Source organism: Scyliorhinus torazame, chromosome 3 (genome assembly GCF_047496885.1).
Source record: "Scyliorhinus torazame isolate Kashiwa2021f chromosome 3, sScyTor2.1, whole genome shotgun sequence".
NCBI lineage: Eukaryota > Metazoa > Chordata > Chondrichthyes > Carcharhiniformes > Scyliorhinidae > Scyliorhinus > Scyliorhinus torazame.
In genome coordinates this window covers 22,385,230-22,412,334 of record NC_092709.1, presented here as the reverse complement: position 1 = coordinate 22,412,334, position 27,105 = coordinate 22,385,230, and the positions used below count along the sequence as shown (strand labels likewise).

Below are 27,105 nucleotides of genomic sequence, written 5' to 3'. Positions count from 1 at the left end.
GATGTCAGGAGTGGCATTTTCCACTAAATGGATATGGCTATCAGTTTAAAAAGTTATTCTGCCTACTGTACAATTGTGTATGAATTTTGGTGCCCATGTGATGTGCAATACATAGGCTGTATGCCCAAGCAATTGGCTGACCAAATTAAATTGCATGTTTTCTCAGTTGTCCAATATAGGCTGTGTACGGACTGTACTCAACCAGCCCACACTGGCAAATCCCAAAATAAAATATTTACTGTTAGTTGTGATTCTGCGATTGGGCACCACCTGCTGAACAATCCTGAATGCGCTAGTAGCTACACTAACACCCAATTTAAGGTAATCAGTTGTTATCATTTACCCTTGCTAAAAGCGACATACCTGCAAACAAAAGGAATATGTTCAAGCTTTGTTCCTTTTTTGAATTACCGGGGAATTTGGAGAGCCTATAGTTCCCCCATTGCTTTCTCCATGGCAACTCCTTGGCCAATCAGGGTCAACTTGCAAACAATCGCCCTTTTCTCCTGGACTATAAATTGTTGTGGTTGTTTGAAATGTGGTATTCTTGCCATTGTCCTGAATTCAAGATGAGTGCAAGACAAACATTTTACACAGTCTAGTCTTTCATTTACTTCGTAGACCTCAACTAAACTGACACTGATTCTAAGTCCCTCCAAAGTATAGAGACCCATGATTTGGAAACAGGATTTAGGCCAGATTGTAGGAGACCTCAGAAAAGAAGATTGGAAATTGCACATCGAATGTTATGTTTCAAAGAAATATTCCCAGGAACATGGGGACAGACTTTCCAATTGGACCATAGATTGGACATCACACAGGGGGTTTGTCGTTTTCATCCTGCCTGATCCAATTATCATTGGATAATAAATCAGGATGAGGAAGAACGCTCTATTTTCATTCAACCATCCAGGTGCACACTTTGCACTCCCCATTTCTGCATCAACGATTTTGTTTCTATTAAATCCATTCTCAAGATGTGGACTTCACTGGCAAGTACGGAAGTTATTGTTCACCTCCTGCTGCCCCGAGAATGCGGTGCAGGCTTTTTAATAAACTGCCGTAGCCCGTGTGGTGAAGGTACTCCCACAAGTTTTGACCCAGCGACGATGAAGGAATGAATGGCGTGTGACTTGGAAACGATTACGCAGCTCCTGCCATCATGTTAAAGCAGTGGAGGTTGTAGTTTGGCAGGGACCTCCAAGGAAACACTCCTGATTTGTTCAAGTGTATTCTCTGAAAAACAGAGGAACTGACTTCCCTTAGAAAAATCCCAACTCATTTGTTCACGGTTCAGAAATAATTATTTATATTTACCCAAGATGTTGCCTTTAACAGACAACCAGATAATATTACAGGATAACATCGATCCACTCACCAGCCGGTGAATAAATATCATTTTGAAAAGAATCAATTTGCGTTTTTAAAACAGTAGAGTTGCTCTCAAATTAAATGCATTGCATTATAAAATCAATTGAAGAGACAGCACCGCAATTCATATTTTAAAAACCGATATTCTGGAATTTTAGAATTGGTTTTCCAGTGTGATCTTTAAAGAGGACTTGGTATTTTACATAGATACATACATAGAGGTTAGGAGCAGGAGGAGGCCTTTTGACCCTTCGAGCCTGCTCCTCCATTTATCATGATCGTGGCTGATCATCCAACTCAATAGCAGAATCCTGCTTTCTCCCCATAGCCTTTGATCCCATTCTCCTCAATGAATGAAAATCGCTTATTGTCACATGTAGGCTTCAAATGAAGTTACTGTGAAAAGCCCCTAGTCGCCACATTCCAGCACCTGTTCGGGGAGGCTGGTACGGGAATTGAACCGTGCTGCTGGCCTGCCTTGGTCTGCTTTAAAAGCCAGCTATTTAGCCCAGTGTGCTAGATACAGTGTGCTGTATCTAGCCAAATCTTGAATATATTCAATGTTTTAGCATTAGTTAATTCCTGTGGCAATGAGTTCCACAGGCTCACCACTCTTTGTGTGAAGAAATGTTTCCTCATCTCTGTCCTAAATGGTTTATCCTGAATCCTCAGACTGTGACCCCTGGTTCTGGACACACCCACCATCGGGAACATCTTCCCTGCATCTACCCTGTCTAGTCCTGTTAGGATTTTATAAGTCTCTATGAGATCCCCCCTCATTCTTCTGAACTCCAACGAGAGGCAATCCCAACCTAGTCAATCTCTCCTCATATGACAGTCCCGCCATCCCTGGAATCAGCCTGGCAAACCTTCGCTTCACTCCCTCGAGAGCAAGAACATCCTTCCTCAGAAAATGAGACCAAAACTGCACACAATATTCCAGGTGTGGCCTCACCAAGGCCCTGTATAATTGCAACAACACATCCCTGCTGCTGTGCTCGAACCTTCTCATAGTTCATTTTTTCCCCCCTTTGTGATAGGTGTCATTAGCAGGATGGTGAATTGCACGCCCTTGCAATGATTGTTTGTCAGAATGGCAGTTCTCCAGGGACAGCATTATAAAGATGTGTCTTTTCGAGCTCGGCTGGTGCACATCTTGAGCAAGTTGTCCTCTGGGACACAAAGTACCCACTGGAATACAGAGGAGGCAACCTTTCAGGGGGAAAAAAGCTAATTTACCACCTTGTGGATCTGCAACTTAGTTTATGCTTCAATCACCTAACCACTGATTAAATGAAAGCATGATTCTTATTTGCAATGCAGTTCTTGAATGCAATGCAGCGCCGGAGTAGTGCAAAACCAGGAATAAAAATATAAAGATAATAATTGATTTCAGTACATTTTATCACTAAATTCTGTGCTGGGCAACAGAAATCAGAATAATATTCGGGTCAGCCTGCATGATATAAACAGGTCTGATTCATCATGCAAAATATATATTTTTTAAACTGCAAAACATAATATGCACAGGTGAAACAAAATGCAACAGAATTAATCAGTAAAGCCTTGCACAGCTGCTCCCTGAAAAGGTAAGCTGGCAACTTGTAACCAGTTATTTCTAACCAGACTGCTTCTAACCAGACTGTTTCATGTCTTCTGTGGAAACCCTGAAGATTACATTACTCCACCCAGCAATAGTCGGTGAGCAAATGAAAAAGATGTAGGATTTGCAGGGTTCCAGCAAAAGAGGGGGGGGGGGGGGAGGGGAAACAAAGGCCAGAGTCACAGGTGAGATGGGGGTGGGGATATGGAAGTCAGGTTGAAACCAGCAGGTGAGGGTGAGATGTGATGGGGAAGGCAGCAGGGACAGTTAGGAGGAGTGTTTACAGTCAGATGTGGGACAGGTTTGACTGAGGGAGGAGGGCGGGGGGGGGGTCGGTGAGTGTGGTGTTTGAGGAAAGAAGAGCCTGGACTTTGCTGACCCTGATTTGAAGGAAGGAAGGAGGTGGGCGGCCGTGTGGCTGGAGCCCGGGGCCAGTGGAGAGGCGGAGTGTTGACTGAGAGGAGGAGGAGGTCGGGGAGCAGCCAAGGAAAGAAAGGCGGAGGGTGAGCTGGTGAGCGACGCACTGGGGGGAATTCACGACCGCCTGGAGATTTGGGCGGTGCAAGGTAGGAATCGCTCTTCCCCCTGACAGAAAGGATTGTTGACTTGGAAATGAGAGTTAAAATGGGTTGAAGGCTTTGAAATGTAACTCGAAATATCTCAGCATTGCTGCAAACCCTCCTTGGCAAATATCAAAAATTGAGTTAGGAGTTGTTGCTTCATACAAACAATAATTTAGTCACCTGGGTTGTTCCTGATAACCACGATTTCTACTGTTATCTCAATCCAGTAGTTTAACCGAATTTATACCATTCGCCATCCTAAACAAGAACTCGAAAGATAAGTTAGGCTGATTGGAAAACATGTTTGTTTGTTCTTGAATAATTAAATCGTCCAATAATTTGAATCAAGCAATGCAGATAATATAGCACAGTGGGAATGGAGTTCTTTCAGAATGAATAATCAGGTAATTTTTAATTTACTATTTTGTGATTTGAGAATAATATATTTTTTTTCTGTATATTTGACGTACAAGTTCCAAAGTGCTGGAAAATTGGGATTAGAAGAGATGGGTGCCTGATGGCTGGGGCAGACACCATGGGCCAAAGGGCCTGTTTCTGTGCTGTAAAACTCTTATGACGACAATGAAAATCGCTTATTGTCACGGGTAGGCTTCAATGAAGTTACTGTGAAAAGCCCCTAGTCACCACATTCCGGCGCCTGTTCGGGGAGGCTGGCACGGGAATTGAACCGTGCTGCTGGCCTGCCTTGGTCTGCTTTAAAAGCAGTTATTTAGCCCAGTGAGCTAAACCAGCCCATTGATTGAACGTGAGATGCTGCTGAAAACATCTCTGCAGTTTACAGCAATGGGTTACGCACCAGCACTGCTCGTGTCACCACATATGTTAAGTTCCCTCGCCATGGAGAACTCTTGATTGCAAATGTCTTCTGAGGAAATAAATCTGCTTTCCTTACCTGGTCTGCTCTACATATGACTCCAGAACCACAGCAATGTTGTTGGTGCTTTTTTAAAAATTATTTATTGTCACAAGTAGGCTTACATTAACACTGCAATGAAGTTGTTTTTTAAAATAAATTTAGAGCACCCAATTCATTTTTTTCAATTAAGGGGCAATTTAGCGTGGCCAATCCACCTAACCTACACACCTTTTGGGGGCAGACACAGACACGGGGAGAATGTGCAAACTCCACACGGACAGTGATCCAGAGCTGGGATCGAACCTGGGACCTCGGTGCCGTGAGGCAGCAGTGCTAATCACTGCTCCATTGCGCTGACCAAACACTGCAATGAAGTTACTGTGAAAAGCCCCTAGTTGGCACCTGTTCGGATACACGGAGGGAGAATTTAGAATGTCCAAATTACCTAACAGCACGTCTTTCGGGACTTGTGGGAGGAAACCGGTGCACCCGGAGGAACCCCACGCAGACACGGGGAGAACATGCAGACTCTGCACAGACAGTAACCCAAGCTGGGAATCGATCCTGGGACCCTGGCGCTGTGAAGCAAAAATGCTAACCACTGTGCTACCATGCCGCCCGTTAACTGTGCTCTAAATTGGCGAGCAAACCACTCTGGTGTACCAAACTGTTACAGAAAAGTCAGAAAGGAAGAAAATTATACAGACCACCTGTCATCGACCTAGGCACTGGAAACCACAATGGCACACCCCTGCTGACCTGCACAGTCCTCCTTATTAACATCTCGGTTCTTGTGCTAAAATTGGGAGAGCTGTCTCACAGACTGGTCAAGCAACAGCCTGATGTAGACATGCTCACGAGATGATAGCTTACAGTTCATGTCCCAGACAACACCATCACCACCACTGGTTATGTCCTTTCCCACCGGCAAGACCAACTCAGCAGAGGTAGTGGTGTACAGAGTCGGGAAGAAGTTGATCGAGGTGCTCTCCATATTCATTCCGGACCCCATTAAGTCTCGTGGCATCATGTCATACAAGGCAAGGAAATCATTTGATGTTGAACACCACTTGGAGGTAGCACGGAGGGTGGAAAGGGCACAGAATGTACTCTGGGTGGGGGACTTCGAAGTCTAACACCAAGAGTGGCTCAGTAGTATCACGACTGGCCAAGTCATAGATCATAGAATTTACAGTGCAGAAGGAGGCCATTCGGCCCATCGAGTCTGCACCGGCTCTTGGAAAGAGCACCCTACCCAAGGTCAACACCTCCACCCTATCCCCATAACACAGTAACCCCACCCAACACTAAGGGCAATTTTGGACACTAAGGGCAGTTTATCATGGCCAATCCACCTAACCTGCACATCTTTGGACTGTGGGAGGAAACCAGAGACGGAGGAAACCCACGCACACACGGGGAGGATGTGCAGACTCCGCACAGACAGTGACCCAAGCCGGGAATTGAACCTGGGACCCTGGAGCTGTGAAGCAAGTGTGCTATCCACAATGCTACCATGCTGCCCGAAGGTGTACAATTTGGACAAAAGTCATGGAATATATAGCTGCCAGACGGGTGAGCGAACCAGCAAAAAGGAAAAACATACTTCACCTCGTCCTCTCTAATCTAACTGTCGCAAATGCATCTGTCCATGACAGTATCGGTAGGAGTGACCACCGCACAGTCCTTGTGAAGATAAAATCAATCGTGCTAAATTATTTCAAACAGATCTAACTGCTCAAAACTGGCGCTGTGGGCCATCAGCAGAAACAGAATTGTACTCCTCCATAATCCGTAACTAAATGATCTGGCATATCTCTCACTCTACCAATACCTTCAAGCCAAAGGATCAGCCCTGGTTCAATGCAGAGGAAGATGGTGGTGGTTGTTGAAGAATCATCTCAGTCCAGGGACATCGCTGTAGGAGTTCCTCAGGGAAATGTCCGAGGTCTAACCATCGTCAGCTGCTTCATGAACAAACTTCTTTCCATCATAAGGTCAGAAGTAGGGATGATTGCTGATGATTGCAAATGTTCAGCGCCATTTGTGACTCTTCAGATACTGTAGCAGTCAGTTTCATATGAAGAAAAACCCGGATAACAATCAGACTTGGGCTGATAAGTGGCAAGTAATATTTAATATTTGTGCCATACAAGTGCTAGACAATGACCATCTCCAACAAGAGGAAAATGAATCATCTACCCTTGATGTTCAGTGGCATTATCATCTCTGAATCCCCCACTGTTAACATCCTGGTTGTTACCATTGACCAGAGACCTAACTTGACCAGTTTTAAATACTGTGGGTACAAGAGCAGGTCAGAGGTTGGGAATCCTGCATTGAGTAACTCACCTCCTGACCACCCCAAAGCCTGTGCACCATCTATAAGGCAGGTCAGGAGTGCGATGGAATACTCCCCACTTGCTGGATGAGTGTGTCTCCACCACATTTAAGAAGCTTGACACCGTCCAGGACAGCGCAGTCCACTTGATTGACACTCCTTCCGCCACTTTAAACATGCACTGCAGCAAGTCAACAAGACTCCCTCAACATCAACTTCCAAACCTGTGACCTCTCCCATCTAAGAGGTACACAGGCAGCAAATACATGGCAACACCGTCTGCAAGTTCCCCTCCAAGCCACACACCATCCTGACTTGGAAATATGTCACCGTTCCTTCACTATCATTGCATTTACATCTTGGAACACTCTTCCTAACCGCACTGTGGGTGTACCTGCACCAGCGGACTGTAACGGTTCAAGGCGGCGGCTCATCAATACTGTCCCAAAGGCAATTGAGGATGGGCAACAAATGTTAACCCAGCTAGCGAAATATTTTGTTTAAAAATGCAGATCAAGAATATTTGTATGACTGTGTCAATTGGACAGTTTAATTCTGGTCTCTGCAACTGCCTTACAATTCTGTTTTATCATGTTCGGTTACCCATACCTTTACAAAATTACTTGCTTTTTCCTTTTTGTTTGAATGTGTGTCTTGCTACATTTATTAAATTAATGTTTTTGAAGTTCCAACACTGTAGTTCAAAGCAAAGCCAAGCGGATGGGATCAACGCCAGCAGAATGGCACCAATCCTGCCGTACTGTCATTTTCATCAGCATATTTTTGAGCCATTTCAAATGTAAACAAGCGGCAAAGTTACCAGCCATTTGTGACAATTGTATTGCATAGTCACAATATTCATACTCTGGAAGTTTTCTCTTGCAACGCAATATTTTTAAAATTAAGTTTGTGAGCAAAATAGGAACTCAAATTTGAATTTCTATCGGTGACATGAGTATGAATTTGACTTCAAATCAGGCATGGCTCCGCCACTGAAAGTGTGGACCACAATATCACACCCATTCATCATTTGTTTCTTGCATTCTAATTTCAGAAACAAATCACGATTCCAAACAGTTTAAAGGACAACACATTCCATCTCACAGTTGCAGGCAGCATTCTGTGCATTGTTTCCCTCTTGTTCTGCATTCCGTAAAACATCTGCACACGTACGCACCGGGTGACCAACAAGACAAACGGGGACCAGGAGGCCCATTGATCCAGAGGGAGAGGCCTACCCCATCACACTGCGACACCCAACAGGCCACTGGGCGTCACCATTACTCTCATTCGAAGTCTGTTTCCAGTGTTGATGACTGCTTGTGTGAAGAATTCTCCCTGACAGCAGTCCTGAATTTGCCCTTCAACGGTTTTGGCCCGTGCTACTGTGTAGCCGCTCTCCTGTTTACCTCATGGTCCTAATGCTCCGGATTTAACTCCACGCCACTTAACATCTTGCTAGCAGATCTTCTGTGGCACTGCTCATGGTGAGTCGCAGGGTTATCAACAAGGTATGACGGGATTGTGTGACATTTGCGTTAACCGTTTCAAATGGGGACAATGCAAACATAATCATAGAATCCTTACAGTGCAGAAGGAAGCCACTTGGCCCATCGGGTCTGCACCAACTTGGTGGAAGACTAATGAAAGACTTCTGTCATAGCAGCTCTTTTTGGAAATGTTCATAGGAGGTTGGATGAATTTTTCCAATATAGAACAGAGAACATAGAACATAGAACAATACAACAGAACATAGAACATATAGATGTTATGAACAAACTGTCATTAGGAATGTGTGACAAAAAGTGTAGGAGCAGAATTAGGACATTTGGCCCATCGAGTCTGCTCCGCAATTCAATCATGGCTGATCGGTTTCTCATCACCATCCTCCTGCCTTCTCCCCATAACCCCAGATCCCCTGATTAATCAACCTCTGTCTTAAAGACACTCAGTGATTTGGCCTCCACAGACTTCTATGGCAAAGAGTGCCACAGATTCACCACCCTCTGGCTGAAGAAATTCCTCCTCATTTCAGTTTTTAAAGGGTAGTTAGTCCCTTCCGTCTGAGATGGTGTCCTCTGGTTTTTTTAGTTTTTCCTACAAGTGGAAACATCCTCTCCACATCCACTCTATCCAGGCCTCACAGTATCCTGTAAGTTTCAATAAGATCCCCCCTCATCCTTTTAAGCTCCAAAGAGTACAGACCAAGAGTCCTCAATCGCTCCTCATATGGCAAGCTCTTCATTCCAGGGTTCATTCTTGTGGACCTCGTCTGGACCCTATCCAAGGACAGCACATCCTTCCTTAGATACGGAGCCCAAAACGGCTCTCAATACTTCAAATGGGGTCTGACCAGAGCCTTAGACAACCTCAGAAGCAAGCCTCACTCTTGCATTCTAGCCCTCTCGGCATGAATGCTACCATTGCCTTTGCCTTCCTAACTGCCGACTGAACCTTCACGTTAACCTTAAGAGGATCTTGAACAAGGACTCCCAAGTCCCTTTGTGCTTCTGATTTCCTGAGCCTTTACCCATTTAGAAGATAATCTATGCCTCCATTCTTCCTACCAAAGTGCATAACCCCACACTTTTCCACATTGTATTCCATCTACCACTTCTTTGCCCACTCTCCTAGCCTGTCCAATCCTTCTGCAGCCCGTCTGCATCCTCAATACTACCTGTCCCTCTACTGATCTTTGTATCATCTGCAAACTTAGCAACAGTGCCTTCAGTTCCTTCTTCCATATCGTTAATATATATTGTGAAAAGTTGTGGTTCCAGCATCGACCCCTGAGGCACACCTCTAGTCACCGGCTGCCATCCTGAAAAAGACCCCTTTATCCCCACTCTCTGCCTTCTGCCAACCAGCCAATCCTCTACCCATGCCAAGATCTTACCCTTAACACCATGGGTTCTTAACTTAATTAACAGCCTCTTATACGGCACCTTGTCAAAGGCCTTCTGGAAATCTAAATAGATCAGTTCCACTGAAAATGAAATGAAATTTGCTTATTGTCACAAGTAGGCTTCAAATGAAGTTACTGTGAAAAGCCCCTAGTCGCCACATTCCGGCGCCTGTTCGGGGAGGCTGGTACGGGAATCGAACCGTGCTGCTGGCCTGCCTTGCTCTGCTTTAAAAGCCAGCGATTTAGCCCAGTGTGCTAAAACAGCCCCTTATTTATCTTTATCACCAGGTTCTTCTTTATCTAACGCCCTTGTTACCTCCTCAAAAAATTCTAACAGATTTATCAGACATGACCTCCCCTTGACAAAGCCATCCTATTTTATTATGCACTTCCAAGTACTCTGCAATCTCATCTTTAATAATGGACTCTAAAATCTTACCAATGACCGAAGTCAGGCTAACCGGCCAGTAATTTCCTGTCTTCTGCCTCCCTTCCTTCTTAAACAGTGGTGTTACATTAACCACTTTCCAGTCCTCTGGGACCTCCCTGCCTCCAGTGATTCCTGAAAGATCACCACCATTGCCTCCACAATCTCCTCAGCTATCTCTTTTAGAACCCTGGGGTGTAGTCCATCCGGTCCAGGTGATTTATCCACCTTTAGACCGTTCAGTTTCCTCAGAACCTTCTCCTTAGTGATGGCCACTGCACTCACCTCTGCCCCTTGATTCTCCTGAAGTCTGCATTCCTCCAATTCTGACCTCTCCTACATCTCCAATTCTCTTTGCTCCACCATTGGCAGCCATGCCTTCAGCTGCTTCAGTCCTAAGCTCTAGCATTCCCACCGCATACCTCTCTCCATTAAGATGCTCCTTAAAATCTATCTCTTTCACGATACAGTATGAATATTTTAAAATAGGTCACTGTCAAATTTTGTGCGATAGCATTCCAGTGAAATTCTTTGGGACATTTCATTTCTTTAAAAGGTGTGAAGATAAATGCAAGTTGTTGTTGTAGTGCATGTCCTCCGACATGGAAAGTTGGAATTCATGGCCATCTCTTTGTGTTAATGTTCCTGTCTCCACCTTCTTCTCAATGTCTCTCTGCTGCTTCTCCATCTTTGTTTTCAGGGAGACGTGTCTTTTGTGGCTTTCTGCTTCTAGCACTCTCGCTCTTTCACTTTTTCAGTAGGGTAGGCTAATCACAGCGCATCGCAATCCAGCCACAAGGTGGAAGTGGATGGTGGGAGCTTGTGGGATCCAAAAATGGCGGGAGGCAGTTGGCAGACATGGATGGAGGGTTTGGGGTTTTTTTTTCCGAGTCGTGGGCACTGATGTGGAGTAGATCGCTCACTTATTATAGGACCTGTTCAATTTTCACCTTGTTGATTTTATTGCGATGAAAATCAGAGGGGTCCACAACAGACTAGTGACCTGTTCCATCACTTTACTGCTCAGATAATGACATTGGAATTTAACCTTGTGATCCGTTCATGGCTCCAGGTTCTACCCCTCACTCGTGGTTGATCCCAAAGCCATCTACCCAACGCCACCATGCCCCAGTCCTTCTATTTCCAGCTCACCCCCATCTCTGTGTCTCATGATATGAGTGATCCCCGGGACAATTTCCTCCCTTGAAAGATCCACTTTTGCTTGGCCGCTGGCTGACATCACACCCCATTCTCTCCATTGTACGATTTTTGATTCACTTCTCCTTCACACTCCCCTCCTCCTGGTTGGCCCCTCCCCCATCCACCATAATTCCCACCCTTTCTCTGAACCCTGGTACACAGCCTGGTCCAAAGCCCTTAATTTAAGATGCTACGCTCTTTTCACAAGAGTGTTTTGAGAGCTGGGTGCCTCAAAAACATTTTCAGGACTGCTTCCATCTCACCAGTTTTATTGGCAATGAGACGGGCAGCAGGATGGTGACGAGTGAGCCGGAGAAAGGAGGACTTTATGTCCTAAGTTTAAAAGGTATTTGCAGCAGCACCGACGTGAGCCGCAAGTCGGGACATAGGAAGGAGGGAGAGAAAGATTCGGAGTTCAGGCTGGAAGCCTTGCTGAAGAAAGATGCAGAGATGATGGAGAGCAAATTCACTATTCCCTATTCCCTCATAAGTGGGAATAATCTTTCCCTGTATACCCAAACTGCAGGCCTCCATATTCTACAGACTCTTTTTCTGCTTGCCCCTCTCAATGCCATTCCAGCTCACCATGTTGCCCATGCTGCTCCCAGTGTAGTGTTCAATTGTTCTGTGTTTGATTATGTGAGTCTGATAACAGATCGACACTCATTCGCTTGTTTGGTTAAGTCTGGCTGTTGAATCAGAGAAAAGTAAACAGAAGCACAGAAGCTACTAGAAGCTGAGTTTTGAAGCATGGAGTAGACATTTTAAAAGCACTGTAAATAAAGTTACTGCGCACCTGGAAGTTGGTGTCATCTCTACATAGATCCGAGATTTAAAAGCTACGACACCAAGCTCTGTGAGAAATTCTCAACTCCGTGCTGACTCACTTCCCCCTCTCTGAAGTCAGTGTCGCACACTTTCCAAAGCCAATCTCTTTCCCTGAGAGCTGTCATTCAGCGATACTTAACCCTCGTCTTCTCACCCGTCCAGCCTACCGTCTCTTTTGCCTGAACCACAATCTTCCACTTCCCTCAGCCCCTGGCCACCCCAAGCCCGGCGGCGAGCAAACTGCGGGCTGCGACTCCAACTGCGACCAGAGAAACAACGATTGAGGTCGGGACAAATAACGCCACATTAATACCTCCCCTGCCCACATGGGCAGCCGCCCCCACACCCCACCTTGTATTGTTCTGTTGGCGGTTGATGAATTACTGGTGGCACAGTTACTTTTCCTGCGACGGCTCTGATCAGGCATATTGTGATGTACCAATAGATCAACATAAATACATGAGAGGTTTCCTGGAATGCCTGGTCGCAATGGGCACGAATTTAGTGCCCAGCAACATCCCGGTGACCGAGGGCCTGGGACTTTCATCACGGAATTTCATATTGATGTTGATCTGTAATATGCTAATTTTAATGATATACTGTATGTGACAATGCTGTTTTATTGCTATTTTGTTGGTGCCTGGGGTTGTGTTAATTTTTTACTATCGAAATGGGTTTGTTTGGACAACAGTTTGGGAAGCACTGCCCGGGTCCCTATTCTTCAAAAGCAGCTCCGCACCTCTCTATCCTCCATGGAAATAACGTGCATCTTTTGCTTCCATGACTTGTAACTCCACTTCCAGTGTCTCCCTCACCAGCTGTATATCGAGGCACAAGCCATCAACTGGAGCGATTATTAAGGTGACTCTTGGGATTTTGAAGGGAAGTCTTCAGGAGCCTCAGTAGGTCAGGACGGATTGTGCTGTACACTCCCAAACGTGGTTACTTGTTGTGCCCTACGTAACGTCAGAAAATAAGGAAATAGGCTCCCATTTACTTAGAAATTCCAGAACCTCAGAATATGCCAAACCCCTTTCAGGACAATCAAGTCAATGTTGTAATGTAGGAAAAGCGATAAAAAGGTGATCGAGACATTGGCCAGGATACTGAGAAAAACTTCTCTATTCTTCGAATTGTGCCATGAGGTCTTGCAGTCCAAACGAGAGGGCAAAAGGGGCCTTGGTTCAGTTTCTCATCTGAAAAATGGCATGTCTGACACTGCAACACTTTGCCCGCACTGCGCACTGAAGTGTCGGCTTGGATTTTGTGCACATGTCTCTGGAAAGGGAAGGAATGGAGTCGGCACCTTTGGAGGGAATAGGCTGTTGAGGAAGCTGAGAAACCTGAAGTTTAACCGACTTGATCAAGCACGGATATTGAAATGTTTTGGCGGACAACCCTAAGATATAGGAACAGGAGTAAGCCAAGCAGCCTTACAAGCTGCACCGTTTAATAGGATTGTGGCTGATCTAACACTCACAAAGTCCACTTTCCTGCCTTATCTCTGTGACCCTTAATTCCCCCACTGATTAAAAACCTATCAATCTCAGCCTTTAAAATGTTCAGCGACCCTCAGGTGCTACAGCTTTCTGCAGTCTCTCTCCATTTAAAGAATAATCCGTGAGGCCCTGTGAGTTCGGAATCTCTGAGCATGTTGTGATACATATGAGCATACGAATTAGGATCAGGAGGCCACCAGGCCTCAAGCCTGTTCCGCCATTCACCAAGGTCACGGCTGATTTGATTCTAACCTCAAATTTACTCTCTTCCTGCCCTCCGATGACCTTTCATGCCCTTGCTAAACAAGAATCCATCTACTTCTGCCCTTCCCTGCTAACCAGGATTTGGGCCTAACCTTTCTCTGCCTAGCTCTGCTTGTTCTGTGTAAAGGCACAAATGGTTTCATTGGTTACCTCTGCTGCTTGGCAATTTTTAACGGTCGTTTTTATTCATTACTTTTACTAGTTCATTGCTTTGACATTGATTTTTACCTTTTCTTTACACTTGAACATCTTTTTCCTTTTTTAAAATCATGTTTATTGCTGTGTGTGTTAATACCAGGTATTGCGGTACCTGAGAGGTGGATGACCATTGGTTAGACCCAGGAGTCTACCATTGGCTGATGTACATAGCTCCGCCCAGAGAGGCGGGGTATAAGAACCGATGCCGTCCCAGCAGCCTTCACTTTCTGTATCGAAGCTGCTGGGGAAGAGTTCTACCAGATTAAAGCCTATTAGTTATGACTCACCTTGTCTCGAGAGTAATTGATTGCGCATCACTGTGCCAAGCCAGAGCTCAGGCAGCGGCTGCTGGGTTTCCTGCTGGGGATGAGAGGCTCACGAGAAGTCTTGACTGCTTTTTGGAGGGCTGGCAAAAGAGGTTATGTTTGCTCCAATAGAAAGGCAAATGATCAAAATGCCTGGCAGCATGTGTGCAGAGAGAAACAGGTCCGTGACCCTTTGTTCGAACCAGTGCGGGTTGTGGACCTGAAGTGTTGACTCGGTTTCTCGCTCTATTATATGCTGCCTGACCTGCTGTGGATAATGGGCGATAAGGACTGCCTTGAGGTGCTGAATCCGTCACCTATGGTCTGTCGCTTCAGAAGCTCAAAACGAACATCCTCTATAATAGAGAACTACACATGATGGGGTGTGGGGTAGCTTTAAGCTAATTTTGCTGGATAAGAAATGGGAAGGGGCTCAGTTCAGCCACCTGTTTAGTACTCTCTATCGACGTCCATGGCAGGGTAAAATCAGGAGGGTGTAAAGTGGGCTTCCCACGGGCAGTTAAAATGACTACTCTCTTGCCCATTCTTTATAAAGCATCGACGATTGCAACTGCAATTGAGGTACCTGCCCCCTGTTGTCTGCACAGGATGTCCCTTGTTCTGTGAATTGGAAAACGGCCCAATGAGACAGCAGCAAAGGAGCACGGTCTGCATCATCCCTTTGTGATGGTGTAATCCAGACTTACAGTGAGAAATAAAGAAGCTTGGCAAAAGAGCAGCCTATCTAGACACACCCCACACTATCCTCGTAAGACCATAAGACATAGGAGCAGAATTAGGCCATTCGGCCCATCGAGTCTGCTCCACCACCAGGAACCATGCCTAACCTTTCTAGCACCGCCAGTCCACCTAACCGGCACATCTCTGGACTGTGGGACGAAATCCACGCAGACACGGGGAGAACGTACAATCTCCACACAGTCACCCAAGGCTGGAATTGAACCTGGGTTCCTGGGTCCCTGGCACTTGTGAGGCAGCAGTGCTAACCACTGTGCTCCCGTGACACCCTTAATACCTCCCATTCTTCTACCTCACGCACCCACTGCCCCACAGCTCCGCTGCTTCCCCAACTACCTGTTACTCTCCCCAAGATATACTCCCTCCCTCTCAGCTGGCTACTCCCCCAGCTCCTTTAGCTCCTCCCATGCCCTCTCGCGAATCAGTCTCTGTCTCCCAAACAGCGTAGCCCCTCACACGGGTGTGATCAATGCCACAGATTATATGCCGTCCCTCGTAAGGCACTTGAGACTATTTTGAACCATAGACAGTGGAAGGGGATGGCAGAGTGGTAGAAAAGCAATGCAATCAGAAAGAGGCAGGTTGGAATATGACAGGAGGCCGATCACTGATACCCAGAATCAGCCTGGCTGTGTGTGCTGATCGCCCACAAGCAATGTTGCCGATCACATCACTTGGTAACTGGTACGTGTCACACTCCAGACAGCACCCGCTAATGTTGCTTGCTTCTGACTGGCTGCCTGAAACTGATGGGAGTTTCCAAACTGCAACATTCACTGGCCAAGGAAGAACTGAACCCGGGAAGACCCTGGGGTCACTTTAGAAAGGTGCTGTCGGCCCCCATTTTGTTTTGCCAGCCTATCAACTGCACTCCGGTGAATAAAAATACAGTTTGTAGCATGCATAATTTTCGAACCTTTTTCAACCTTCTTGCAAGATTAGCCCAATTGCAGTTGGAAATGCGTCTGTAAATGTTCCTCGCTCCCCACTCGCGGCCGAGGGCCTGAGTTTGGTGCCAGTGGTGTGTCTTCTCTGTGAGTGACGCGACCACCAATTCACACGAGACAGAGAATGAGGTGTTGGGTGCTCTGAGGTACAGACGAACCAACACGGTTGCGATTGGTACAACGCAGTTTTATTCCATTCAACTATTTATACATCAGACTTGGTACTCAGCACGTTGTGACTGTGTAAGTGTCTTGCTATGAGGTCCTGGCCCTGTGCCGTCTCCAGGTGGACTGCCCAGGAAGTGTCGTGTTTCTTGTTTTATACTGTGACTGCTCTTGTCTGTGATTGGCTGTCGTGTAATGTGTGCTAATTGGTCCGTTGGTCTGTCTATCATTATGTATGTGTTATGATGTATGTTTGAATATCATGACATCCCCCTTTTTACAAGATTATGTGCCTACGTGGTTATAAATATAAATGTGTCCTGAGTGCAGCTAAAGGTGTGTGTGTGTGTGTGTGCGTAATATTTACATCATGTACATGGGGCTTAACTATATACAAGGGGCGATGTCAGGTGTGACATGCTAACGAGGTTGTACCAGAACAAAAAGAAGAACAACGTGGAAATTTGGAACGATCAAACCAAGCCTGTAACGCTAAAACAGTGACATGTTATAAAACAGTGGTTGCAAAAGTTTGACGTGTGAACAGTCTCATAAGTCCAGTCTAGTAGGTGGGCGCCGAATTCGGGTTGACCGCCTCAAGGGTGGGTCAAGAACCACCGGCTGAGGTGCGAGCCTGGCCACGGGCGGCGACAGAAGGGGCATGGTCTGTGGCAGCTCCACGAAGTCGCTATCAGGAACCAGTGGAGGACACGGCGTCTGTGTAGGGTCCCGTTGCGAGCGTGGAAGTAAGCGAAGGGCTCGGCGATTGCGCCTACGCACGGATCCATCCGGCATGCGTACCAGGAACGAGCGGGGAGCCACGCGTCGGAGAACTTCGGCAGGTGCTGACCAGCCACCGTCTGGTAGGTGGATGCGGACGTTGTCTCCAGGGGCCAGGGAGGGAAGATCAGTTGCCCGTGTGTCGTACGATCTCTTCTGGCGACTGCGCTGCAGTTGCATCCTATGCAGTACCGGAGCATGGTCTATTGTTGGTGCCAGGATGGAAGGCACAGTGGTTCTGAGGGCGCGACCCATCAGCAGCTGTGCTGGTGAGAGACCAGTGGCTAGTGGGGCCGAGCGATAGGCCAGCAGGGCGAGGCAGAAGTCCGACCCGGCAGCAGCAGCCTTGCAGAGGAGCCGCTTGGCAATGTGAACACTCTTCTCTGCCTTTCCATTTGACTGGGGATGCAGAGGGCTGGACGTCACGTGTGTGAAGCCATACGAGGCCGCAAAGGACGACCATTCATGGCTGGCAAAACAGGGCCCATTGTCCAACATGACAGTCATCGGAATGCCGTGGCGAGCAAAGGTGTCTTTGCAGGCCCTGATGACAGCAGACAACGTCAAATCGTGCAGGCGTATGACTTCAGGGTAGTTTGCGAAGTAGTCAACTATGATGACATAGTCCCTGCCGAGCGGGTGAAATAGGTCGACACCCACCTTCGCCCAGGGGGACGTCACCAGCTCATGGGGCAGAAGCGTCTCAGGAGGTTGCGCCGGCTGAAACCTTTGGCAGGTTGTACAGTTGAGCACCATGTTAGCAATATCGTCACTGATGCCCGGCCAGTATACCGCCTCTCGGGCCCTCCGTCTGCACTTCTCGACCCCCAAGTGGCCTTTGTGTAGTTGATCGAGAACCAGCTGGCGCATGCTGTGCGGAATCACAATCCGGTCCAGCTTCAGAAGGACGCCATCAATGACGGCCAGGTCGTCTCGGACATTGTAGAACTGCGGGCACTGCCCTTTGAGCCACCCTCCCGTCATGTGGCGCATCACCCGCTGTAGAAGTGGGTCGGCCGCAGTCTCTCGGCGAATACGGGTCAGACTGGAGTCGTCAGCTGGCAGATTTGCCGATCTGAAAGCCACCTGTGCCTCGACCTGACATACGAACCCCTCCGCATCTGGCGGCGTGCTCACTGCTCTGGATCGGGCATCCGCAATGATGAGGTCCTTCCCTGGGGTTTAGACCAGATGGAAGTCGTACCTCCTGAGTTTAAGTAGGATGCGCTGGAGGCGAGGGGTCATCTCGTTCAGGTCCTTGTTTATTATGCTGACCAGGGGGCGGTGGTCAGTTTCGACAGTGAACTGGGGAAGACCATATACATAATCATGGAACTTGTCTACACCGGTTAGCAAGCCCAGGCACTCCTTTTTGATCTGCGCGTAGCGCTGCTCTGTGGGGGTCATGGCTCGCGATGCATAGGCAACTGGGGCCCATGATGCCGTGTCATCCCTCTGCAGGAGCACTGCTCCAATGCCGGATTGGCTGGCATCAGTCGAGACTTTGGTGGCACGAGACGTGTCAAAGAACGCCAATACCGGTGCAGTGGTGAGTTTGAGTTTGAGCTCCTCCCATTCCAGCTGGTGTGTGTGTTGCCACTGGAACTCTGTGGACTTTTTGACGAGGTGGCGCAGAGCCGTTGTGTGGGAGGCAAGGTTGGGAATGAACTTCCCCAGGAAGTTGACCATGCCAAGGAAGCGTAGGACAGCTTTCTTGTCGGCCGGCTGCGGCATGGCTGTGATGGCGCTCACCTTGTCTGCATCCGGACGGACCCCTGACCGGGAGATATGGTCCCCCAGGAACTTCAACTCGGTCTGGCCAAAGGAGCACTTGGCTCGGTTGAGGCGCAGGCCGTTTTCCCGTATGCGGGCAAAAACGCGTTGGAGACGATATATGTGCTCCTGCGGTGTGGTGGACCTGATGATGACATCGTCCACATATACGCGCACCCCTTCGATGCCTTCCATCATCTGCTCCATGATTCAATGGAAGACCTCGGATGCCGAGATGATGCCAAATGGCATCAGGTTGTAGCAGAACCTGCCGAAAGGGGTGTTGAAGGTACATAGCTTTCGGCTGGACGGGTCCAGTTGGATCTGCCAAAATCCTTTAGAAGCATCCAGTTTTGTGAATATCTTCGCCTGGGCCATTTCACTGGTGTTCTCCTCCCGTTTGGGTATGGGGTAATGTTCCCTCATGATATTATTGAGGTTTTTGGGGTCAATACAGATCCGGAGCTCGCCGGAGGGCTTCTTGACACACACCATGGAGCTGACCCATGGTGTGGGCTCCGTGACCCTGGATAGGACCCCTTGGTCCTGGAGATCCTGCAGCTGCTGCTTGAGGCGGTCTTTAAGTGGCGCAGGAACCCTGCGAGGTGCGTGAACGACTGGGATGGCGTCCGGTTTGAGGCGAATTCGGTAGGTGTATGGCAGTGTTCCCATGCCTTCGAATGCCTCCTGGTTGTGGGCAAGGAGCGATTGGAGCTGTGCGTTGAACTCTGCAACCGGGAAGTCAGACGTGCCGTCTGGAGAGAGAGAGAGGATTTGTTGCACAAGGTGGAGAGCCTTGCATGCCTGTGCGCCCAGCAGGGAGTCCTTCGATGAGCCGACTATCTCGAACGAGAATGCGGCCGTGTGTGTGTTGTGTGTCACCTGGAGCTGGCAGGATCCCATGGCCAGGATGACGTTCCCGTTGTAGTCGACCATTTTGCACCGGGATGGCCGAATTGGTGGTCTGACCTTCATGGCGTAGAAGGCGGACCATGTTATGAGGTTGGCGGAGGCGCCAGTGTCCAGGCGGAAAGTGATCAGCGATCGGTTGACCGTCAGGGTGGCACTCCATTCATCGCCCGGATTGATGGTGTTGACCCGGTTCCCATCAATGACCGCAACCCGGAAGGCATCTTGGTCATCTGTGTCATCGGTTTGGATGTCGTGATGTGGATGCTGAATGGTCCGCACGTTCCTGCGAGGTTGTCGGAGATGTGGAAGATCAACAGGTTGAGCCGCTCGACAGTAGGCAGCGTAGTGGCCCATCTTGCCACAGCGTAGGCATTGTCGGGTTTTTGCAGGACATTGCCCTTTTAAATGTACAGCTCCACAGTTGCCGCACGTCATGACGTCATGGCGTTCGTTACGCCACTGCGCATGCGCAGTTCGGTCTTGCGTCGGGCGCGCCTGCGCAGCACGTCCCTCAGTGTTGCCGTAGGTTTTGGCGCGCACAAACGCAGGAGGCCTTAAAAGCACGCGAAACGGACGCCCTCGTCCGGGCCGCGGGCCGGGAGAAACTCGATTGCCTGGACGCCTTCGGCCTCGTGGGTGGCCTGGCTTGCCGATTCGGTCGCGTGGGACCCCCTCCGTGCTGATTCCGTCGCCTGAAATTGGGCATATCGGCTAGTCGCATTCTCATGCAGGACACAGGCTTCAACTGCAGATGCTAAGGTCAGGCCTTTTATTTTTAGAAGCAGCTGGCGTAGGCCACTGGAGGCAACGGCAAAAACGATCTGGTCCCGGATCATGGACTCTGAGGTGGTGTCGTAACCGCAGGACTGCGCGGGCATGCAGAGGTGGGTCAGGAAGGACTGAAAGAGCTCATCCTTACCTTGCAGGCGCTGCTGAAAGACATATCTCTCAAAGCTTTCGTTGACCTCAACGTTGAAGTGCTTGTCGAGCTTGAGGAGGACCGTGTCATACTTAGCTTTGTTCTCGCCTTCCGCGAACACCATGGAGTTGTATACATCGATGGCGTGCTGACCTGCGGTAGTGAGGAGCATGGCAATCTTTGTTTCGTCCCAGGCGCCCTGTTTTTTATTGGCTTGCATGAAGAGTTCGAAGCGCTGCTTGAAGATCGTCCAATTTGTGCCCAGGTTCCCAGCGACTTGCAACGGCTGCGGTTTGTTGAGGGTGTCCATGGCTCAGGATGGCAGATTTGCCGGTAGGTATCGATTCACTTCTGGTATCATGAAGTGTTGGGTGCTCTGAGGTACAGACGAACCAACACGGTTGCGATTGGTACAACGCAGTTTTATTCCTTTAAACTATTTATACATCAGACTTGGTACTCAGCACGTTGTGACTGTGTGAGTGTCTTGCTATGAGATCCTGGCCCTGTGCCGTCTCCAGATGGACTGCCCAGGAAGTGTCGTGTTTCTTGTTTTATACTGTGTCTGCTCTTGTCTGTGATTGGCTGTCGTGTTATGTGTGCTAATTGGTCCGTTGGTCTGTCTATCATTATGTATGTGTTATGATGTATGTTTGAATATTATGACAGAGAATAGAAGTGAACTGTGGCTTCAATCAACTAGAACAGTGCCTGCCTGCGACTGCTCTGCAATGAGAGCTGCCTACAGGGCAGCTGCTCTTTATACCTCCACTCAAGGGGACGGAGCCCACAAGGGCACCAACATGATACAATCAGTGTAGGACAGTACAATGGTCCATAGGTGGAGCCCACATGGGCAGCAGCATGGTTCAGTGTAGTACAGTGGTGAATAGTTACCATAATACGTTCACCACAGTGAGCAATGCCAAAGATAGCTGTGCCGTACAGCTCTGCTCGTCCGAAGCCTGGCCTGCCATATCCCCCCTGGCTCGTTTCCATCCTATAGTGAAAGTGACCTGTCATTCTCAGCATGTGTGAATCGCTGGCCAAGGCCACACTTGCAACCCTTCCGCATAGTCATGAAACAATGGTGGGTGGCCGCCTTCTGCTGCCGTCCACATGGTGCAGGCACTGTTAACAATGCTGCTCGGCAGTAAGTTAGTGGCTTAAGGCTCGCTATCCCACAGAAGAGGGACGTTGAGTCGACCAGATGTTGTGGAACCCGGGCCATATGTGTATTTAATGTTTATAGACCAGACCTGATAACATCGACAGGTTTCCATCACGAAAGGATATTAACAAAAAAAAAACAACCGATTCACTCGTGACCATTGAACAGCTTCTTGATCACATTTTATGACACCAGCCATGGTGTGATTTGAACTCGCGTTCATCTGGATTATTAATCCAGACCTTTGGACCACCACGCGGTGTCCTTTAGGCTCCCATAGTCCAATAACGTAACCGTCAGACCACCTTACCTTCACTCCCCCATTCCCCTCGACAATTGTACCATTCCCCTACTTTTTGTCTTCTGCCATGTTTGGCCCTTCGTGACTTGATGCTACATTTAACTTTACGCTCCACTTCCTTGATGGAATGGGAATTGCCGCAGATTTTTAAAAGTAGGAACATTGACCACTGCAATGAGACTGATGCTGAGGAATAAATACTTCAAACGGAATGAAATATATCTTTCAAATATTATCTGACAATATTTGAAAGATAAACCAAAGACACACGAAGTTGGAGTCACTGCTAATGTCAAATACTGATTTCAAACACCAGGTGGCAGCGTTAACACTCAGAAGCATTCTCCTTATTCCATCAGTTGGAAAATCAAAGGACAAACTCACAAATTAAGGTTGCCATGTTAGCAGACAAGTAAACACTTCTTTGCCTGCCGTTTTAGTGTGCTGTTTTATCCTATTTATTAACCACAAACCACTGGCAGCTGGCTAATTGGGAATCTAGATGTGGCTAATTGTATTTTGATTAGAAATGAACACCATGCACTGTCATTAGGTGTGCGATAAAGCAGATTGTCAGGTGTTTTACTTTCTGGGTTAGGGGATGGCGGTGGATCTGTGGCACAGTGGTTAGCACTGCTGCCTCTCAGCGCCAGGTTCAATTCCGCCCTTGGGTGACTGCCTGTGTGCAGTTTGCACGTTCTCCCCGTGTCTGCGTGGGTTTCCTCCGGGTGCTCCGGATCCCTCCCACAGTCCAAAGTTGCGCAGCAGATTAGGTGGATTGGCCAAGATAAATTGCTGTCCGTGTGGAGTTTGCACATTCTCCCCGTGTTTGCGTGGGTTTCGCCCCCACAACCCAAAGATGTGCAGGTTAGGTGGATTGGCCAGGCTAAATTACCCCTTAATTGGAAAAAAATCAATTGGATATTCTATTAAAAAAAAGAATGTGCAGGTTAGGTGGGGTTACGGGGATCGGGTGGGGGAGTGGGCCTGGGTAGGGTGCTCTTTCAGAGGGTCGTTGCAGACTCGATGGGCCGAATGGCCGCCTCCTGCACTGTATCAATTCTATGATAATTTCTCTTTCTCTACGAGCGAAATACATTACGGGATTGTGGAAGGGCCTTTCTAGAAGACTAGATACACGTGGCTAAAATGGTGTTGCTGGAACCTCACTTGTAGCTAGTCAATTGTTCCTATTGGACAGCACTGGTTTAGTAGTGGAGCTGTTAACCTGTTTAAATTAAAAGGACTGAAGCCGGCAGTAACAAAAATTTCACCCTGTATTCAAATAACACCTTTAACACTGAAAAACATTCTGACAAGCCTCACAAGAGCATAATCAGACTCAAATTGACACAGAGCCAAAGAAGGAGAAACTAGACAAAGAACAAAGAACAAAGAAATGTACAGCACAGGAACAGGCCCTTCGGCCCTCCAAGCCCGTGCCGACCATACTGCCCGACTAAACTACAATCTTCTACACTTCCTGGGTCCGTATCCTTCTATTCCCATCCTATTCATATATTTGTCAAGATGCCCCTTAAATGTCCCTATCGTCCCTGCTTCCACTACCTCCTCCGGTAGCGAGTTCCAGGTACCCACTACCCTCTGCGTAAAAAACTTGCCTCGTACATCTACTCTAAACCTTGCCCCTCTCACCTTAAACCTATGCCCCCTAGTAATTGACCCCTCTACCCTGGGGAAAAGCCTCTGACTATCCACGGGTGGTTTGAATAACAGCAAAGCACTGCCGATGTCAAAAGTCTGAAATTAAAAACCAAGTGTGTTGGTAAGAGTCAGCAGATCTGGCAGCATCTGTGCAGATTCCAAAGAAGAGTCACATACAACTTGAAACATTGGGCGCGATTTAATGGAAACATTTCTGAGTGTCATTTTGGGCGGATTAGCAGGGTGTTACTCAACGGCCGTGTTGGGGAAATCACAGCCCGGATTTAACAGCACTCGGTGCCGGGAATGAGCCCCCACAAGATTCTCAACATTACTGGCTGGCCGGTTCGACCAGACGTCCCGCCGCTAACAAGGGGGAGCAGCTATTAATCGCTCACTCGCCGCTCACTCCCAGTCGACACACAAGAACGGCAGCGCGCAGACCTGCTCCTCGCTTTGGGGGTGCCGACCTCACCGGGCTTCTCGAAGCTGCGGATGAGGGATGGGACACCCTCCTGTTCCTCCGAGGGGCTCGGAGGACCAGCAGCAGGGTCAGCTGTACCGCCCGGGAGGCAGAGGCAGCGGCTGTCAGGTCGGGCAGCATGACAAGGAGGAGGACCGCTGTCCGGTGTAGGAGGAAGACAAACTACCTCCACCGAGCTGCATGGGTAAATAACCGCCTCTCTCCTGGCATCGGTTCCACCTGCCACCCCTCGATTTGCCAACCCCCCACAAACCACCTCGCACCCTCCCCACATGTGATCTTAGCACTTGTCTCTCAGAACCCCCTGGCCCCCAGCAACACAACCTCTTCATGTCCAGGTGCGGTGCCCACACATGCTACCTGCTACAGACCCCCCCCCACCCTGATCCATCAAGCACGTGGCTCACATAGCCCTCTCTTTGTCCCCACAGCAGAAGATAACTGATAATAAGCGGGAAAGGACCAAGATGGGGGGGGGGTACCAGAGATTCGAGTCTTCATCCCCTATGAGGAATGGGCCCTGGAGATCACGGGGTTGTCCGAGCAGACAGCAGTCACCGACTGTGCGGTTGGCGTGCGCTGCCGAGGTGATGGTCCGCTGCCCCTTCACCCAGATGACCTGCCTCAGGAGAGTTATTCATGTCAGACAAAATTGTCCTTCCCTCTCACTGACCATGTGTCCATTGTCTCGCAGGATCGCCATCCGATGGGACGGGGCCATTCTGAGTCCTCCCACTACCCAAGAGACCACCTCAGAGGAGAGCTCCGAGGAGACCATGATCGAGGCGTCACACCTCTCACCCCATCCTTCCACCAGCGCAGAGACACACACCTCGGTGGGTGACATTAGTGGACAGGCTTCTGGGGCACAGTCTGGTGAGCAGCGCACAGTTGCTGTTGCACAGAAGGTGGAGGCAGGAACATCCAAGGGAGACATCTTACGGAGGTCGGCTGGACCCCAGGACTCAGCTGAGTCCCAGTCAGACGCCGAGTCGCTGGACAAGGTTATCCCAGAGCTGATGCAGATGCTAGGGCACGGCCGTGAGATTCAGGAGGGGATGTAAGCAGTATGCCAGCGAGTACGTAGCCGATTGGCGGAGCCCCAAAGGCTCCGGGTACAGGAGATGATGCCGACAGTGCGTGGCACCGAGGCCAACACTGCTGGGGTGGCGACCACAGTGGAAAGCCTGGAGCACGAGATCAGCACCTTGAGTGGTGGTGCCCAAGGCGTGGGTCAGTCCGTGGTGATCATGGCTGAGGGCCTCGACATCAATTCCCAATTACTGAGGGATGTGTCCCAGACGCAGGCAGACATTGCCGAGGCACTGCAGAGCATGGTGAAGTCACTGAGGGGCATCGCTGAGGGCATCAACACCATGGTGCAGACAGTGGTCATCTTCCATCCTCCCTTTCCGTACTCCCGGCTACAGAAAATGAAGGAAACAGCAGCAGACTCTGTTATTCTCTAAGTCTGAATAAAGATTATAGACTTCCAGTTGACACTAATACTTTATTCAGTGGGTTCGTTCTGTCTCCAGAGCTCAACCAGACGTAATACAGTCAAGAGGCAAAACAAGAGAAGCTAAGGTAAGCTGCCTATGCTGAGCTGTCTCTGTGTGCTGCTGCTCACTAGCCCTGTGCTTCTAAAAGAGACGGATCCTTCCTTGGGTCAGACCCTTTATTCCCGCCTCTGATGCTGCCCTCTAGTGATGCTGTGGCTGCTACATCTGTGCTGTAGTCCCTGGTGTATGTGCAGATGTACAGATCACTACATCCCCCCCCCTTTTTATTTGACATGTTTTCTGTACTGGTCTCAAGAAAACTGTACATACGCTGGTGACAGTGCTGTTCCCGCCGACTAGGTGCACCACACGTCCGGTGTGGCGGCGACTTTGAAAATTTGGGGGCAGTGGAGACGCCACAGGAATGAGGTAGAGGCTTTGCTTTGGTCCCCGATCCGAGAGAACCATCGGTTCGTCCCGGGGAGAATGGATGGAGGGTTCCTGAGCTGGCACAGGGCAGGAATTAGAAGGATGGGGGACCTGTTTTTCGATGGGACGTTTGCGAGCCTTGGGGCGCTGGAGGAAAAATTTGGGCTTCCCCCGGAAATGCCTTCAGGTTCATGCAGGTAAAGGCGTTTGTAAGACGGCAGGTGAGGGAGTTCCCGCTGCTTCCAGCACGTAGGATCCAGGATAGGGTGCTCTCGGGGGTGTGGGTTAGAGAAGGCAAGGTCTCGGCGATCTACCAGGAGATGCAGGAGGAGGAGGAGACCTCGGTGGAGGAGCTAAAGGGTAAATGGGAGGAGGAGCTTGAGGAGGAGATAGACGAGGGCACGTGGGCGGACGCCCTGGGTAGGGTTAATTCTTCCTTCTCTTGCTCCAGGCTTAGCCTGATACAATTTAAGGTTCTTCACAGAGCGCATATGACAGGAGTGAGGCTGAGCAGGATCTTTGGGGTGGAAGACCGGTTTGTCAGGTGCTCGGGGAGCCCAGCAAATCATACCCATATGTTCTGGGCGTGCCCGGCGCTGGATGGGTTCTGGAGGGGCGTTGCGAAGACGGTGCCTAAGGTGGTGAACACCCGGGTTAAGCCGAGCTGGGGTTAGCACTATTTGGGGTATCGGACGAGCCGGGAGTGCAGGAGGTGGAAGAGGCCGGTATTCTGACCTTTGCGTCCCTGGTAGCCCGGCGGAGGATTCTGCTACAGTGGAAGGATGCGAGGCCCCCGAGCGTGGAAGCCTGGATCAGCGACATGGCAGGATTCATTAAATTGGAAAGGGTAAAATTTGCCTTGAGAGGGTCTGTGCAAGGATTCTTCAGGCGGTGGCAACCGTTCCTAGACTTTCTAG

The 27,105-nt window shown here is 48.9% G+C and overlaps 1 protein-coding gene across 1 annotated transcript in view; it reads left to right on the top strand.

The window, feature by feature from the left end:
- The first annotated feature begins 7,942 nt into the window (after window positions 1-7,942).
- Window positions 7,943-27,105, top strand: part of tex15 (testis expressed 15, meiosis and synapsis associated) — a 95,224-nt gene continuing 76,061 nt past the window's right edge. Inside the window, exon 1 of the mRNA XM_072495400.1 lies at window positions 7,943-8,242. The gene's annotated coding sequence lies outside the window, so the exon portion shown is untranslated. The remainder of the gene's footprint in view (window positions 8,243-27,105) is intronic.